Raw genomic sequence first — 18,875 nt, 5'->3', positions numbered from 1 at the left:
CAATCCAGGAAATGAAAACAGAAGAATGCGGCAGCACTCACCCGACTGTGGTCCAATTCTTTATTTAGAACATGGATAAATGCAGCTTTTCGGTCCGAGGGAGTGCAGTTGGATGGGAGGTGAGCAGGTGAATGACGACAGCTGTTTCGCGCTGTTACAAGCGCTTCTACAGGTCTACAGGTCTCATGACAAGGAAGGGAGTCTGACATTGGCGTACTATTACGCCATTATTGCACACAGAAAACAGCTTATCAGTGAGGTGGGCGGAGTTAGACAGCTCATCATTGCTGGAATCAGGGTCTCTGTCCCTACACTATGCTGCTCTCAGGTAACATAGCAAAAACTTGCTGACAGATTCCCTTTAATAATTTTGCTTTAAAATATTAAATATTGAAACAGTTTGTCCGAAAATCAAAACTCATGATGGGTAGCTGAGCGCAGCGCTTGGCTATCTCTTTCAGTCCTGTAAAGAATGAATGAAGCAGCCTGTGGATAGCTGATTTTTTTTTTATCTTAGGACATCCCTTTTAACCCCTTTCTGACATTTGACATACAATCCCGTCCATGTGCCCTGGTCCTGTCTGACCATGGACGGGATAGTACGCCATAGCGATCAGCCGCGCACACCGGTGGTGTGAGGCCGATCGGGGCCGGGTGTCAGCTGATTCTGACAGCTGACACCCAGTACTAAGTGCCACGGAGCCGCTACCGACACTTTAACCCCCAAAATGCTACGATCAAACAAAATCGCAGCATTCCGAAGCTGGCAAAGGGGCTGACAGCCTCGGGGTCCTGATCGCTGCCATGGAGATCCGATGTCGTCATGACAACATCCGGGTCTCCAGAGCTGAGAGACTTCTTGTCATGTGCAGTGCAAGTCAGAAAGTCTCTAAGGTCAGTGTGCAAAATGTGCAGCGCTGACTGATCTGCATGCTATAGAAGCGATCAGCCTGCACAAAATGAGTGTCCCATAGTGGGACAAAGGGTAAAAGATAGAATGAAATAAAAAAAATTTTTTTAAATCATTGCAAAAAGATTTTAAAAAATAAAAAATAATGATAATAATAAAAAAAATCAATATTTATTCTTTCAATAAATAAATATTTGCATAAAAAAATCTAAACAATAAAAGTACACATATTTGGTATCGCCGCATCCGTAATGACCTGCCCTAAAAAACTGTCCCTCTAGTTAACCCCTTTAGTGAACACCATAAAAAAGAAAAACTAAGGCAAAAAACAATTCTTTATCATCATACCGCCGAACAAAAAGTGGAATAAAACACGATCAAAAAGACGGATATAAATAAACATGGTACCATCGAAAACGTCATCTTGTCCTGCAAAAAACAAGCCCCCATACAGCACTATCAGCGAAAAAAAAAAAGTTATAGCTCTCAAAATAAAGCCATGCAAAAAAAGCCATGCAAAAATAATTATTTTTTTTATATAAAATAGTTTGTATTGTATAAAAGCGCCAAAAAATAAAAAAAATGATATAAATGAGGTATCGCTGTAATCGCACTGACCCAAAGAATAAAACTGCTTTATCAATTTTACCACATGCGGAACAGTGTAAACACCCCCTCCCCCAAATGAAATTGATGAATAGCTGGTTTTTGTTCATTCTGCCTATCAAAAATCAGAATAAAAAGTGATCAAAAAATGTCATATGCCCAAAAATGTTACCAACAAAAACGTCAACTCGTCCCACAGACAACAAGATCTCATATGACTCTGTGGGCCAAAATATGGAAAAACTATAGCTCTCAGAATGTGGTGATGCAAAAACTATTTTTTGCAATAAAAAGTGTCTTTTAGTGTGTGACAGCTGCCAAACATAAAAACCCGCTATAACGCCTCTTTCACACGTCCTGATATTTACGGTACCGGAGGTGTCAGTGTTTGTGGGTGTAATACATGCCGCACACGTGTGGTGCCCGTGTGCCACATCAGTACCTCAAGGACGGGCGCCAGGGAAGAAGCGTTACAGTAAGTGCTGTTCCCCGGCGGCGGGTGCTGAACACGGCTCTCATCATTCTCCCCTGCTCTGCAGGCGATTGGCACAAGCAGGGGAGAATGATGAGAGCCGTGTTCAGCACCCAGCGCCGGGGAACAGCACTTACTGTAACACTTCTTCCCCGGCGCCGATGCTTGTCACATTTATGACATCCATGTGTGTTATGCGTTTGCACGTGTGATGGATGTCTTGTGGCCCATGCTGACATTAAAAAATGGACAAGTCAGCATGTTTTACCTATGGACACACGGTCCATGGAAACACACTGACGTGCACAGACCCATTCACTTGAATAGGCAAATAGCGCTCCCTTTCTCTCGAGTCTCTCTGCATGGCTGCCCAATGATATAAAATTCTGTGACACACCCATGGTGTCAACATGATCCTTGCACCCCTAGATGAATCATTGAGAGGTGTAATTCGTAAAATGGAGTCACTTATGGGGGGTTCTGCTCTTTTGGCACCTTATAGGCTCTCCCAGTGGGTCATAGCACCTGCAAACCATAAGAGTAAAATCTGGCGTTCTTTCCCTTCTAAGCTCTGCCGTGCGCCCTAACAGTAGTTTTCTCCCACATATGGGGTATCAGCGTACTCAGGACAAATTTCACAATAACTTTTGGGGTCCAATTTCTCCTGTTATCCTTGGGAAAATAAAAATTTGGGGACTAAAAGATCATGTTTGTGGAAAAAATATGATTTTTTATTTTCATGGCTCTACGTTATAAACTTCTGTGAAGCACTTGTGGGTTCAAAGTGCTCACCACACATCTAGATAAGTTTCTTGGGGGGTCAAGTTTCCAAAATGGTGTCACTTATGGGGGGTTTCCACTGTTTAGGCACATCAGGGGCTCTCCAAACGCGACATGATGCCCGCAGACCATTCCATCTAAGTCTGCATTCAAAAACGTCACTATTTCCCTTCCGAGCTCTCCCGTGTGCCCAAACAGTAGTTTTCTCCCACATATGGGGTATCAGCGTACTCAGGACAAATTGGAAAACAACTTTTGGGTCCAATTTCTCCTATTAGCATTGGGAAAACAAAAAAATTGGGGATTAAAAGAACATGTTTGTGGAAAAAATATGATGTTTTTATTTTCACGTCTGGGCGTTATAAGCTTTAGTGAAACACTTTTGGGTTAAAAGTGCTCACCACACATCTACATAAGTTCCTTGGGGAATCTAGTTTCCAAAATGGTGACACTTGTGGGGGTTTCCACTGTTTAGGCACATCAGGGGCACTCCAAACGCGACATGGTGTCCGATCTCAGTTCCAGTCAATTTTGCACTGAAAAAGCCAAACGACACTTCTTCCCTTCCGAGCTCTGCCATGCGACCAAACAGTGATTTACCCCCACGTATTGGGTATCGACGTACTCAGGACAAATTGCACAGTAACTTTCGGGGTCCATTTTCTACTGTTACTTTTGGGAAAATAAAACATAAATTGGATCTGAAGTAATTTTTTTTGTGAAAAAAAGTTAAATGTTCGGGTTTTTTTTTTAAACATTCCAAAAATTCCTGTGAAGCACCAGAAGGGTTAATAAACTTCTTGAATGTGATTTTGCGCACCTTGAGAGGTGCAGTTTTTAGAATGGTGTCACTTTTGAGTATTTTCTATCATATAGGCCCCTCAAAGTGACTTCAATGTGATGTGGTCCCTAAAAAAAACGGTGTTGTAAAAATGAGAAATCGCTGGTCAACTTTTAACCCTTATAACTCCCTAACAAAAAAAATTTGGTTCCAAAATTGTGCTGATGTAAAGTAGACATGTGGGGAATGTTACCTATTAAGTATTTTGTGTGACATACAGTGCCTTGCGAAAGTATTCGGCCCCCTGGAACTTTTCAACCTTTTCCCACATATCATGTTTCAAACATAAAGATACCAAATGTAAATTTTTGGTGACGAATCAACAAGTGGAACACAATTGTGAAGTTGAACGAAATTTATTGGTCATTTAAAATTTTTGTTGAAATTCAAAAACTGAAAAGTGGGGCGTGCAATATTATTCGACCCCTTTAACTTAATACTTCGTTGCGCCATCTTTTCCTGCGCTTACAGCTGCAGTCGCTTGGGGTATGTCTCTATCAGTTTTATACATCGAGAGACAGAAATTCTCGCCCATTCTTCCTTGGCAAACAGCTCGAGCTCAGTGAGGTTTGATGGAGATCGTTTGTGAACAACAGTTTTCAGCTCTTTCCACAGATTCTCGATTGGATTGAGGTCTGGACTTTGACTTGGCCATTCTAACACCTGGATACGTTTATTTGTGAACCATTTCATTGTAGATTTTGCTTTCTGTTTGGGATCATTGTCTTGTTGGAAGACAAATATCCGTCCCAGTCTCAGGTCTTTTGCAGACTCCAACAGGTTTTCTTCAAGAATGGTCCTGTATTTGGCTCCATCCATCTTCCCATCAATTTTAACCATCTTCCCTGTCCCTGCTGAAGAAAATCAGGCCCAAACCATGATGCTGCCACCACCATGTTTCACAGTGGGGATGGTGTGTTCAGGGTGATGAGCTGTGTTGCCTTTATGCCAAACTGATCGTTTCACATTGTTGGCAAAAAGTTAGATTTTGGTTTCATCTGACCAGAGCACCTTCTTCCACATGTTTGATGTGTCTCCCAGGTAGCTTGTTGCAAACTTTAAACTACAGTTTTTATGGATATCTTTGAGAAACGGCTTTCTTCTTGCCACTCTTCCATAAAGGCCAGATTTGTGCAGTGCACAACTGATTGTTGTCCTATGGACAGACTGTCCCACCACAGATGTAGATCTCTGCAGTTCATCCAGAGTGATCCTGGGCCTCTTGGCTGCATCTCTGATCAGTCTTCTCCTTGTTTGAGATGAAAGTTTAGAGGGACAGCCGGGTCTTGGAAGATTTGCAGTGGTATGATACTCCTTCCATTTCAATATGATTGCTTGCACAGTGCTCCTTGGGATGTTTAAAGTTTTGGAAATCATTTTGCATCGAAATCCGGCATTAAACTTCTCCACAACAGTATTGGATCGCCCCCATGGGGCCGTGGGGTACTCGGTACCGGGTCCTGTGGTTCACAGGGGGATGTCACGGTGGCTGACCCGGTCCGTGGCCCTGGGACGTCCGTGTAAAAGGGAAAGGTCTTTAAAGGGATAAAGTTTGTGTTTCTAACGCCACCTGTGGTATTCGGTCAGGGTCACCGACGCTGCTTTAAGGTCCGCTGTGGTGATGTTATGGCAGCTAGATGTTATACCTTCCCACAGGTGAAGTGTGTCCCCAGGGCTTCCCGGTGTGTAGATGGTGGATGGTGAGAGGCGCAGAGAAGAACGAGGACACAAGGTTGCAGTCTCTTTACCTTTACTGAAGACTTCAGCATCCACAGTCCAGGGCACCAGATCACAGGGCTGGCAGAGTCTGGTCGGTTTGGAGGCAAGTCCAGAGTTCCTTGTCCAGGTGGAAATCAGTAGCCTTCCCTTGCGCTGCAGTGGTGTAGTCCCTTACTGCCTATGGCGTCATATAAGGGTCTCACAGATGTGGTGTTTCTCTCTCTCTGTCCCCCATATAGGATTGGACAAACCCGTATGACTGGTGGCTTGAGGCTGTTTATAGGGACTCTAGCACGTCCCGGCCTCCGAGGGTTGCCACCGTGCCTCCTGGGTGTAGGGCGGACAGGTAACGTGAAATTAGCTGTCCTGCCGGTCTCTGGAGCAAAGCATAAAGGTCCTTACTCCCTTGGTGTTCCGGCTACCGGGATTCTGCGCCTCAGAAGGAGGCAGCCTGTGGGCAGGTCCCCTTCTGGAATCCTCTCCTTTGCTACGACTTCCTTCATGCTCGCTGCAATACAGTTCTGCCTTCTGAATGTCTCTTTCTGGGAGCTGCAGCTCTGAGGGCATGCACAGCTCCTTGGACACTCTGTCCATCTCAAACTCTGGTCTGGAACGTTCAGCCAGAACTCCTGTCTGGAACTAACTAACTTTCCCTACAGACTACCAGTTATAAATATATGGGGAGTGACCAAATAAATAGGAGTAGAAGCTCCCCCTGGTGGTCTGGAGTGTGTAATATGTTGTGCTGTTTTGTGATACCTGGATGCAGTTATCCTTCTTTGCCTCCAAAAGTAGCATCACTCTCCCCGAGAGGAAAGCATTACCACTGCGACGACCAGGACCCTGGGGCGCCGCAGTATCCCGCTCCTGCCTGTTGTGTTCCTTGGTCTTCATGATGCTCTCTGTGCTTCAAACAGAACCCTGGGACTATCACAGAGCAGGTGCATTTATACGGAGACTTGATTACTCACAGGTGGATTATATTTATCATCATTAGGCATTTAGGACAACAGTGGATCATTCAGAGATCCACAATGAACTTCTGGAGTGAGTTTGCTGCACTGAAAGTAAAGGGGCCGAATAATATTGCACGCCCCACTTTTCAGTTTTTGAATTTCCACAGAAATTTAAAATAACCAATAAATTTAGTTCAACTTCACAATTGTGTTCCACTTGTTGCTGATTCTTCACCAAAAATGTATATTTGGTATCTTTATGTTTGAAGCATGATATGTGGGAAAAGGTTGAAAAGTTCCAGGGAGCCGAATACTTTCGCTGTATCTGTGTGTGTATCTTCGCTTTCACTGTATCTCTGTGATTTAAGGGCATGAAAACTCAAAGTTGGAAAACTGCGAAATTTTCAACATTTTTTCCAAATTTCCGCTTTTTTCACAAATAAACGCAAGTTATATCAAAGAAATTTTACCACTATCATGAAGTACAATATGTCACGAGAAAACAGTGTCAGAATCATCAGGATCCATTGAAGCGTTCCAGAGTTATAACTTTATAAAGGGACAGTGGTCAGAATTATAAAAATTGGCCCAGTCATTAACGTGCAAACCACCCTCGGGGGTAAAGGGGTTAAAGGGAACCTGTCAGCATGTTTGTATAGAAGGAAGTATTGGCATGATCCGTGTAAGGGTTTGTTCTCCCATAAAAATGATAGCTTTTTTGCAGCGATCTGGAGTGACAGTCATGACAAATCCAGAGTAGTGTAGAAGCCCTATGCAAATTAGAGGGAAAGTGCACTAGGGGCGTGTCAGCATACTTGGAAGAAACAGACACACCCCTAGTGCACTTCCAGCCTCTTTTGCATATGGCTCCTACACCAGATTTCTCAAGGCTCTGACACCAGGTGTCTACAAAAAATATCATTTTTCTTGAATGACAAGCACCTACACATCCCATAGCACTAATTTCATATGAAAAAACATGCTGGAAGGTTCCCCTTAAACCTCGGAAGACCCCCTTTAACCAGTGCAGGGATTTGGTTATTTTGATGGACTACGACCAGACATAGCCATAGTGAATGTGTGATTCTTCCTGGCAATGCTCTCAGGGACGTGACTAGGGGCCGCTGCCTTGTTTTCCCATTTCTCACACATTCTGCTTCTCACCTGGAGGAACGTTCTGACAGCCCTGACATTCCCTGCTATACAATGACACCTAACTCCCATCCTCTAGAATCTGTGCCCTACACAAACCTACTGTGGCCGCCTACGTAGGATTTGGCAGGTCAGGGTGGTATTTTACGCCCCATCCCAACTTGCCTACTTTTTACAATAAAAACTGCAAAATAAAAATCCAATAGAAGAAAAAATTGGCACCGCTGAGTCTATACCTCCACTGCTTAATGTCGCTGCTGTTGCCACAAATGCCTAAATAATCAAGACCCTCGAGTGCAATAATCCAGAGATAATATGAAATCCAATGAAAGAAAAAATAGGAATGCACTCACCGGTCTGTTGAAGCAAAAAAGTTCCTTTATTGGGACATGTGCAGGAGACGACAGGGAGAACGTGGACAAAAAAGGACGACGATCGTTTCACGCTGCTGCGCTTCTATTACGACCCGTAGAAGCGCAGCAGCGCAAAACGATCGTCCTCCTTTTTTGTCCACGTTCTCCCTGTCGTCTCCTGCACATGTCCCAATAAAGGAACTTTTTTGCTTCAACAGACCGGTGAGTGCATTCCTATTTTTTCTTTCATTGGATTGCAAAATAAAAGTTCTACTTGTAACCAAATCTCTAGTAGATGTAGCAGAGCTGAAATGTTTGCTGCTGATAAATTTGTGGGTCTCTCTAAATCAATAACATGCAATACGTATATGAGAAGTAAAAAGCCAGACAGTACGTCCAGACATCACAACGACAAACTGAGCTCTACTACATCCCACAAGCTCAACTCTACTACATCCAACAAGTTCAGCTCTACTACATCCCACAAGTTCAGCTCTACTATATCCTACAAGCTCAGCTCTACTACATCCTACAAGCTCAGCTCTACTACATCCTACAAGCTCAGCTCTACTACATTCCAAAAGCTCAGCTCTACTACATCCTACAAGCTCAGCTCTGCTATATCCTACAAGCTCAGCTCTACTACATCCTACAAGCTCAGCTCTACTACATCCTACAAGCTCAGCTCTACTACATTCCAAAAGCTCAGCTCTACTACATCCCACAAGTTCAGCTCTGCTATATCCCACAAGCTCAGCTCTACTACATCCTACAAGCTCAGCTCTACTACATCCTACAAGCTCAGCTCTACTACATCCCACAAGTTCAGCTCTACTACATCCTACAAGCTCAGCTCTGCTATATCCCACAAGCTCAGCTCTACTACATCCCACAAGCTCAATTCTACTACATCCCACAAGTTCAGCTCTGCTACATCCCACAAGCTCAGCTCTACTACATCCTACAAGCTCAGCTCTACTACATCCTACAAGCTCAGCTCTACTGCATCCCACAAGCTCAGCTCTACTGCATCCTACAAGCTCAGCTCTGCTATATCCCACAAGCTCAGCTCTACTACATCCCACAAGTTCAGCCCTACTACATCCCACAAGCTCAGCTCTACTACATCCCACAAGCTCAGCTCTACTACATCCCACAAGCTCAGCTCTACTACATCCTACAAGCTCAGCTCTGCTATATCCCACAAGCTCAGCTCTACTACATCCTACAAGCTCAGCTCTACTACATCCCATAAGCTCAGCTCTACTACATCCCACAAGTTCAGCCCTACTACATCCCACAAGCTCAGCTCTACTACATCCCACAAGCTCAGCTCTACTACATCCCACAAGCTCAGCTCTACTACATCCTACAAGCTCAGCTCTGCTACATCCCACAAGCACAGCTCTACTACATCCTACAAGATCAGCTCTACCACATCCTACAAGCTCAGCTCTACTACATCCCACAAGCTCAGCTCTACTACATCCCACAAGTTCAGCTCTACTACATCCCACAAGCTCAATTCTACTACATCCCACAAGTTCAGCTCTGCTACATCCCACAAGCTCAGCTCTATCAGCTCTACTACATCCCACAAGCTCAGCTCTACTACATCCTACAAGCTCAGCTCTACTACATCCCACAAGCACAGCTCTACTACATCCTACAAGCTCAGCTCTACTACATCCCACAAGCTCAATTCTACTACATCCCACAAGTTCAGCTCTGCTACATCCCACAAGTTCAGCTCTACTACATCCCACAAGCTCAGCTCTACTACATCCTACAAGTTCAGCTCTACTACATCCCACAAGTTCAGCTCTACTACATCCCACAAGCTCAGCTCTACTACATCCCAAAAGCTCAGCTCTACTACATCCCACAAGCTCAGCTCTACTACATCCCACAAGCTCAGCTCTACTACATCCCAAAAGCTCAGCCCTACTACATCCCACAAGCTCAGCTCTACTGCATCCTACAAGCTCAGCTCTACTACATCCCACAAGCTCAGCTCTACTACATCCCACAAGCTCAGCTCTACTACATCCCACAAGCTCAGTTCTACTACATCCCACAAGCTCAATTCTACTACATCCCACATGTTCAGCTCTACTACATCCCACAAGCTCAATTCTACTACATCCCACAAGCACAGCTCTACTACATCCCAAAAGCTCAGCTCTACTACATCCCACAAGTTCAGCTCTACTACATCCCACAAGTTCAGCTCTACTACATCCTACAAGATCAGCTCTACTACATCCCACAAGCTCAATTCTACTACATCCCACAAGCTCAGCTCTACTACATCCCACAAGCTCAATTCTACTACATCCCACAAGTTCAGCTCTACTACATCCCACAAGCACAGCTCTACTACATCCCAAAAGCTCAGCTCTACTACATATCACAAGCTCAGCTCTACTACATCCCACAAGCTCAATTCTACTACATCCCACAAGCTCAGCTCTACTACATCCCAAAAGCTCAGCTCTACTACATCCCACAAGTTCAGCTCTACTACATCCCACAAGCTCAGCTCTATTACATCCCACAAGCTCGGCACTGCTACATCCCACAAGCACAGCTCTACTACATCCCAAAAGTTCAGCTCTACTACATCCCACAAGTTCAGCTCTACTACATCCCACAAGTTCAGCTCTACTACATCCCACAAGTTCAGCTCTACTACATCCCACAAGTTCAGCTCTACTACATCCCACAAGCACAGCTCTACTACATCCCACAAGCTCAGCTCTACTACATCCCACAAGCTCAGCTCTACTACATCCTACAAGTTCAGCTCTACTACATCCCACAAGTTCAGCTCTACTACATCCCACAAGCTCAGCTCTACTACATCCCAAAAGCTCAGCTCTACTACATCCCACAAGCTCAGCTCTACTACATCCCACAAGCTCAGCTCTACTACATCCCAAAAGCTCAGCCCTACTACATCCCACAAGCTCAGCTCTACTGCATCCTACAAGCTCAGCTCTACTACATCCCACAAGCTCAGCTCTACTACATCCCACAAGCTCAGCTCTACTACATCCCACAAGCTCAGTTCTACTACATCCCACAAGCTCAATTCTACTACATCCCACATGTTCAGCTCTACTACATCCCACAAGCTCAATTCTACTACATCCCACAAGCACAGCTCTACTACATCCCAAAAGCTCAGCTCTACTACATCCCACAAGTTCAGCTCTACTACATCCCACAAGCTCAGCTCTACTGCATCCCACAAGCTCAGCTCTACTACATCCCAAAAGCTCAGCTCTACTAAATCCAACAAGCTCAGATCTACTACATCCCACAAGCTCAGCTCTACTACATCCCAAAAACTCAGCTCTACTACATCCCACAAGTTCAGCTCTACTACATCCCACAAGTTCAGCACTACTACATCCCACAAGCTCGGCTCTGCTACATCCCACAAGCACAGCTCTACTACATCCCAAAAGCTCAGCTCTACTACATCCCACAAGTTCAGCTCTACTACATCCCACAAGCTCAGCTCTACTACATCCCACAAGTTCAGCTCTACTACATCCCACAAGCACAGCTCTACTACATCCCACAAGCTCAGCTCTACTACATCCCAAAAGCTCAGCTCTACTACATCCCACAATTTCAGCTCTACTACATCCCACAATTTCAGCTCTACTACATCTCACTACCTCGGCTCTGCTACATCCCACAAGCTCAACTCTACTAAATATCACAAGCTCAGCTCTACTACATCCCACAAGCTCAGCTCTACTACATCCCACAAGCTCAGCTCTACTACATCCCAAAAGCTCAGCTCTACTACATCCCACAAGCTCAGCTCTACTACATCCCACAATTTCAGCTCTACTACATCTCACTACCTCGGCTCTGCTACATCCCACAAGCTCAACTCTACTAAATATCACAAGCTCAGCTCTACTACATCCCACAAGCTTGGCTCTACTACATCCCACAAGCTCGGCTCTACTACATCCCACAAGCACAGCTCTACTACTTCCCACTACCTCGGCTCTACTACATCCCACAAGCTCGGCTCTACTACATCCCACAAGCTCAGCTCTACTACATCTCACTACCTCGGCTCTGCTACATCCCACAAGCTCAACTCTACTAAATATCACAAGCTCAGCTCTACTACTTCCCACTACCTCGGCTCTACTACATCCCACAAGCTCGGCACTACTACATCCCACAAGCTCAATTCTTCTACAATCCACAAACTCAGCTCTACTACATCCCACAAGCTCAATTCTTTTACATCCCACAAGCTCGGCTCTACTACATCCCATACGCTCAATTCTACTATATATCACAAGCTCAGCTCTGCTACATCCTACAAGCTCGGCTCTACTACTTCCCAAAAGCTCGGCTCTACAACATCTCACAAGCTCGGCTCTACTAGATCCCACAAGCTCAGCTCTGCTACATCCCACAAGCTCAGCTCTACTACATCCCACAAGCTCGGCTCTACTTCATCTCACATTCTCGGCTCTACTACATCCCACTACCTCAGCTCCACAATCTCAGCTCTGCTACATGTATCAACTCTCCCATATATTAGATAAATATTGTTTACATTATTAAATGAAATGGAGCAATTTCAGCCCTTAGGTCAGGACACAGAAGCTTTTTGCTTGTACGACATCATTTTAGAAGGGGATTTATGGGAAATGTGTTGTTTATTGTTTCACTGGATATTTCTGCAAAAGTTGTGTCCTATAGACACAAGTTTGACACAACAATTTACCAATAGGTCAAGTGCCACAAATGTAAATACCATAGATGAAAAAGCATCACAAGCAAACAAAATAACAAGATATAGCTCTGCTACATCTGCATGATGGTGAGAGTAATAATAATTAAGTTGAATAACTTTATGATCCTGAGTTGAATCCTGTAGTTAGCTCCAGAGCTGCACGCACTATTCAGCTGGTGCAGTCACTGTGTACATACATTACATTACTGATCCTGAGTTACATCCTGTATTATATCCCAGAGCTGCACTCACTATTCTGCTGGTGCAGTCACTGTGTACATACATTACATTTCTGATCCTGTAGTGATCCTGAGTTATTACTATTATTATTTATTTATATAGCACCATTAGTTCCATGATGCTGTACATGAGAAAGGGGTTACATACAAAGTTACAGATATAGTTTACATATCAGAGTTACATCCTGTATTATACCGCAGAGCTGCACTCACTATTCTGCTGGTGCAGTCACTGTGTACATACATTACATTACTGATCCTGAGTTACCTCCTTTATTATATCCCAGAGCTGCACTCACTATTCTGCTGCTGCAGTCACTGTGTACATACATTACATAACTGATCCTGAGTTACCTCCTGTATTATACTCCAGAGCTGCACTCACTATTCTGCTGGTGCAGTCACTGTGTACATACATTACATTACTGATCCTGAGTTACATCTTGTATTATACCCCAGAGCTGCACTCACTATTCTGCTGGTGCAGTCACTGTGTACATACATTGCATTACTGATCCTGTACTGATCCTGAGTTACATCCTGTATTATACTCCAGAGCTGCACTTACTATTCTGCTGGTGCAGTCACTGTGTACATACATTACATTACTGATACTGAGTTACATCCTGTATTATACTCCAGAGCTGCACTCACTATTCTGCTGGTGCAGTCACTGTGTACATACATTGCATTACTGATCCTGTACTGATCCTGAGTTACATCCTGTATTATACTCCAGAGCTGCACTCACTATTCTGCTGGTGCAGTCACTGTGTACATACATTACATTCCTGATCCTGTATTATACCCCAGAGCTGCACTCCCTATTCTGCTGGTGCAGTCACTGTGTACATACATTACATTACTGATCCTGAGTTACATCCTGTATTATACCCCAGAGCTGCACTCACTATTCTGCTGGTGCAGCCACTGTGTACACACATTACATTACTGCTCCTGAGTTACATCCTGTGTTATACCCCAGAGCTGCACTCACTATTCTGCTGGTGCAGTCACTGTGTACATACATTACATTACTGCTCCTGAGTTACATCCTGTATTATACCCCAGAGCTGCACTCACTATTCTGCTGGTGCAGTCACTATGTACATACATTACATTACTGATCCTGAGTTACATCCTGTATTATACCCCAGAGCTGCACTCACTATTCTGCTGGTGCAGTCACTGTGTACATACATTACATTACTGCTCCTGAGTTACATCCTGTATTATACCCCAGAGCTGCACTCACTATTCTGCTGGTGCAGTCACTATGTACATACATTACATTACTGATCCTGAGTTACATCCTGTATTATACCCCAGAGCTGCACTCACTATTCTGCTGGTGCAGTCACTATGTACATACATTACATTACTGATCCTGAGTTACATCCTGTATTATACCCCAGAGCTGCACTCACTATTCTGCTGGTGCAGTCACGGAGTACATACATTACATTACTGATCCTGAGTTACATCCTGTATTATACCCCAGAGCTGCACTCACTATTCTGCTGGTGCAGTCACTGTGTACATACATTACATTACTGATCCTGAGTTACATCCTGTATTATACCCCAGAGCTGCACTCACTATTCTGCTGGTGCAGTCACTGTGTACATACATTACATTACTGATCCTGAGTTACATCCTGTATTATACCCCAGAGCTGCACTCACTATTCTGCTGGTGCAGTCACTGTGTACATACATTACATTACTGATCCTGAGTTACATCCTGTATTATACCCCAGAGCTGCACTCACTATTCTGCTGGTGCAGTCACTATGTACATACATTACATTACTGATCCTGAGTTACATCCTGTATTATACCCCAGAGCTGCACTCACTATTCTGCTGGTGCAGTCACGGAGTACAGACATTTCTGGTGACCGTGTCCTGACAAGCTCTGGAGACTCCGGTGCTGTAATCCATGTGCTGATTCCTACAGAGCGATGTGTCAGGCGCAGGAGATGAGCGCGGGGCGGAGGAGCTTCCACACATTCATCAGTGACACTTACTGACGAGTGGATTCTCAGATTTGTAGCTTGAGGACAAAACACCTTTCTCAGTGGAATTCTTAAGGAAACACTCATGTCTTTCTTCAGGTGGAGCAATAAACCTGTGTCCCCAGAGCAGCAGATATTAGGACCTGATGGAGCCGGGAATATTATTACTCTCCTCCAAGATCGGAGCAGATAAATGCCCTAAGTATGGAAATCTGTGCATTCTGCATTACCGCCATGTAAGATAAGAGCCCGACCAGTGCAACCAGCGGAATTGTGGGATCTGTCACTAAGCCCAGGAAATCCCATGGAGGGCGGACAATGGAGCAGAGCGGACAATGGAGCAGAGCTGAGTGTGTCATTTGGGCTAATCCACCAAAGTATGACAACGACGGCTACACTATCTGCACAATGACGGAGAGGTCCGCCTGCACCAAGCCGGACCCCAGACACAACCTGACCCTCCTCATAAGGGAAAGGTCGGTAATGAACCATCTGTCACAAAGTCCATAATAGTCTCCTACCGGCCGGCGGAGGAAGACAACGGGGCCACAAGTACAGCACAAGACCATCACACAGTGCGCTCAGATATAGCAGAGCCGAGGGGTCATGGTGGTCCTGGGAGCGAGCGTCCTGCTGACGGAGAGGACAAGAGTCCATCACTGTCAGCAGGTCTGAGGCAGAAGACCACACAAAGCTGGGAAATAATACACAAATCATAATGAATGAAGAATTAGAATAAAGCGGAACGATGATCGGTGGCGGCCGACGTGTGAGAGCCCGCGTGAGGGTGAGAATGAGGGTGTACCGGACCCCCGGGCCCTGCAGGGAGCTAGAGCCCACCTCATTCACTGACACTGGGCTGCAGTGCAGGACTGTCTATTATCTATGTATGTACTGTATGTAGCTATCTATCTATTATCTGTCATCTATCTATTATCTATCTATTATCTGTCATCTATCTATTATCTATCTATTATCTGTCATCTATCTATTATCTATCTATTATCTGTCTATTATCTATCTATCTATCTATCTATCTATCTATCTATTATCTATCATCTATCTATCTATCTATCATCTATCATTTATCTAATCTATAATCTATCTATCGTATCTATCTATTATCTATCTATCTATCTATCTATCTATCTATCTATCTATCTATCTATCATCTATCATTTATCTATTATCTATGTATGTATGTATGTAGCTATCTATTTATCTATCTATTATCTGTCTATTATCTATCTATCTATCTATCTATCTATCATCTATCATTTATCTATCTATCTATCTATGATCTATTTATTTATCTATCTATTATCTATCTATTATCTATCCATCTACTATCTATCTATTATATATCCATCTATTATCTATCATCTATCTATTATCTATCTATGTATCTATCTATTATCTAATCTATCCATCTATTATCTATCTATTATCTATCTATCTATTATCTATCCATCTATTATCTATCTATTATCTATCTATCTATTATCTATCATTTATCTATTATCTATCTATTATCTATGTATCTATTATCTATCTATTATCTATCTGTTTATCATTTATTATCCATCTATTATCTATGATCTATCTATCTATGATCTATCTATGTATCTATTACACTGGTCAACAGCATTTTTGGTGCCAAAGATATTTCATCGAATTTAGGGTATTTTTGGGGTGCTGATTCTGAATATGTCATCAGTTTTGCCAGATTGGCTCAAGTTTTTGACATTTTTGGTATCTTATTTATAGCACTTGTTGGTAAATGCGACGCATCATCTCATTAATTTCTTTGGATTAGTACTTGAACTAAGCAGTTCTCAATATAGTTTTGTGTTAATTAGTGTTCTAAAAGTTTGTTCATAGCTTGATTTTTGCACTAACTTTATGTTGTTGTCTGTTTTCCAGTGAAAAGCATGAACTCATCAAGAAGAAGTTGTCTTAACGATCCAGACTCATTCTGTTACATTTGTGGTGAATACACACTGCCAAAACATAGAAGAAACATAACAGACTTCGTAAAAAAAGTGTATTTTGCCTATTTTGGGGTTATGCTTGGGGACCAAGACAAGTTTTGGGCACCACACATAGTGTGCAAAGCATGTATCGAATTATTACGAAAATGGAGCAAAGGACAAAGAAAAAGCTTCAAATTTGGTGTTCCAATGGTGTGGAGAGAGCAAAAAATCATCATGATGACTGTTATTTATGGTAAACACAGGTACAGGCACATCTTCACAATGAGGGACAGGCCTTCTTGCAGATTCCATGTTACTCCCATTTTCGTTTCTTATGCTTATTGAATCCTTGCACTTGCACTGCACAGAAATAACAGTCATCATGATGATTTTTTGGCTCTCTCCACACCATTGGAACACCAAATTTGAAGCTTTTTCTTTGTCCTTTGCTCCATTTTCGTAATAATTCGATACATGCTTTGCACACTATGTGTGGTGCCCAAAACTTGTCTTGGTCCCCAAGCATAACCCCAAAATAGGCAAAATACACTTTTTCTATGTTTTGGCAGTGTGTATTCACCACAAATGTAACAGAATGAGTCTGGATCGTTAAGACAACTTCTTCTTGATGAGTTCATGCTTTTCACTGGAAAACAGACAACATAAAGTTAGTGCAAAAATCAAGCTATGAACAAACTTTTAGAACACTAATTAACACAAAACTATATTGAGAACTGCTCAGTTCAAGTACTAATCCAAAGAAATTAATGAGATGATGCGTCGCATTTACCAACAAGTGCTATAAATAAGATACCAAAAATCTCAAAAACTTGAGCCAATCTGGCAAAACTGATGACATATTCAGAATCAGCACCCCAAAAATACCCCAAATTCATTAAAATATTTTGGACACCAGAAAAAAATTTTTTTTTTGTTGACCTGTGTTATCTATCTATTATCTATCCATCTATTATCCATCTATTATCTATCTATCTATTATTTATCATTTATCTATTATCTATCTATGATCTATCTATATATTATCTATCTATTAGCTATCTGTTTATGTATCTATTATCTATCTATTTATCTATTATCTATCTATTATCTATTAGCTATATGTTTCTCTATCTATCTATCTATCTATCTATCTATCTATCTATCTATCTATCTATTAATCTATTATCTATCTATCTATCTATCTATCTATCTATCTATCTATCTATCTATCTATCTATCATTTATCTATTATCTATCTATCATCTATCTATTATCTATCTATTATCTATCTATTTATTATCTATTATCTATTTATTATCTATCTATCTATCTGTCTAGAAAAAAATCTATTAAACCTCCGCAGGACTAAGTGCAGGGTGCGGAGCCTCACAGGTGCAGCGCAGTCCTTCCATATAATCACGATGAGTCGCGGCAGCCACCACACTGCCCTTTATTAGCCCATATGGTGACATTTCGGTCCTGGGTTCAGGCCTTTTTCAAGCAGTTACAAAAGTGCATGTGCAGAGTATTTAAGGCAACCAACTTGTCAAAACATTTAGCAGCAATGTGACAATCATGATTACTATCCAAGTCATATTGCCAGCAGTCCTATGTAAAAGCACAGCTATTACCTGACAGTCCCAGCATTAGTTGCCCGTGCCCCCCAGCTCTGCGGCCCCCCGGTCCCCTGCAGCAGACGTCTCACCTGTAACTTCATTAGTGATTATTAGCTGTGGATTGTGATTCTTAGCTGTGGAAGGTTCCGACTCCTCCAGAGGTTGTCCTGGGCCCCTCAGGGTGATGTGTGAGGGTCCTTCCCCGGCAGCTGCTCTGCACTGGGTCTGATAGAGAAGTGGGAAGAGGGAAGACGGCAGCGGCGGCCAATTATACCACAGAAGGTGGATGGAGGGAGCAGCAGCTAATCCCTGACTCTCACATCTGGGGCCGCCCCTCCTCCACAATCACCCCCAGCCCTGAATGATGGGACCCCCGACCGTCCTCTCCCCTCCACACAGGTGCAAGTGGGAATCTAGAGCAAAATAGTTATGGAAAAAAATATACATAATAAGACATTAGCTGAC

General features: G+C 43.1%; 1 protein-coding gene across 4 annotated transcripts in view; it reads right to left on the bottom strand.

The window, feature by feature from the left end:
• COL14A1 (collagen type XIV alpha 1 chain) overlaps positions 1-18,659 on the bottom strand; it is a 193,363-nt gene extending 174,704 nt beyond the window's left edge. For 3 of the 4 annotated variants that reach the window (XM_077271151.1, XM_077271154.1, XM_077271153.1), the window contains exon 1: positions 18,500-18,659. The gene's annotated coding sequence lies outside the window, so the exon portion shown is untranslated. Of the gene's footprint in view, positions 1-14,662; positions 14,680-18,499 lie in introns of those variants that run through there. The other variant, XM_077271152.1, reaches the window with a different exon arrangement.
• Positions 18,660-18,875: the final 216 nt, after the last annotated feature.

The sequence above is a fragment of the Ranitomeya variabilis genome, chromosome 6, assembly GCF_051348905.1.
Source record: "Ranitomeya variabilis isolate aRanVar5 chromosome 6, aRanVar5.hap1, whole genome shotgun sequence".
Lineage (NCBI taxonomy): Eukaryota > Metazoa > Chordata > Amphibia > Anura > Dendrobatidae > Ranitomeya > Ranitomeya variabilis.
The sequence above is the reverse complement of the archived record's forward strand: the minus strand, read 5'-3'. Positions and strand labels throughout refer to the sequence as shown.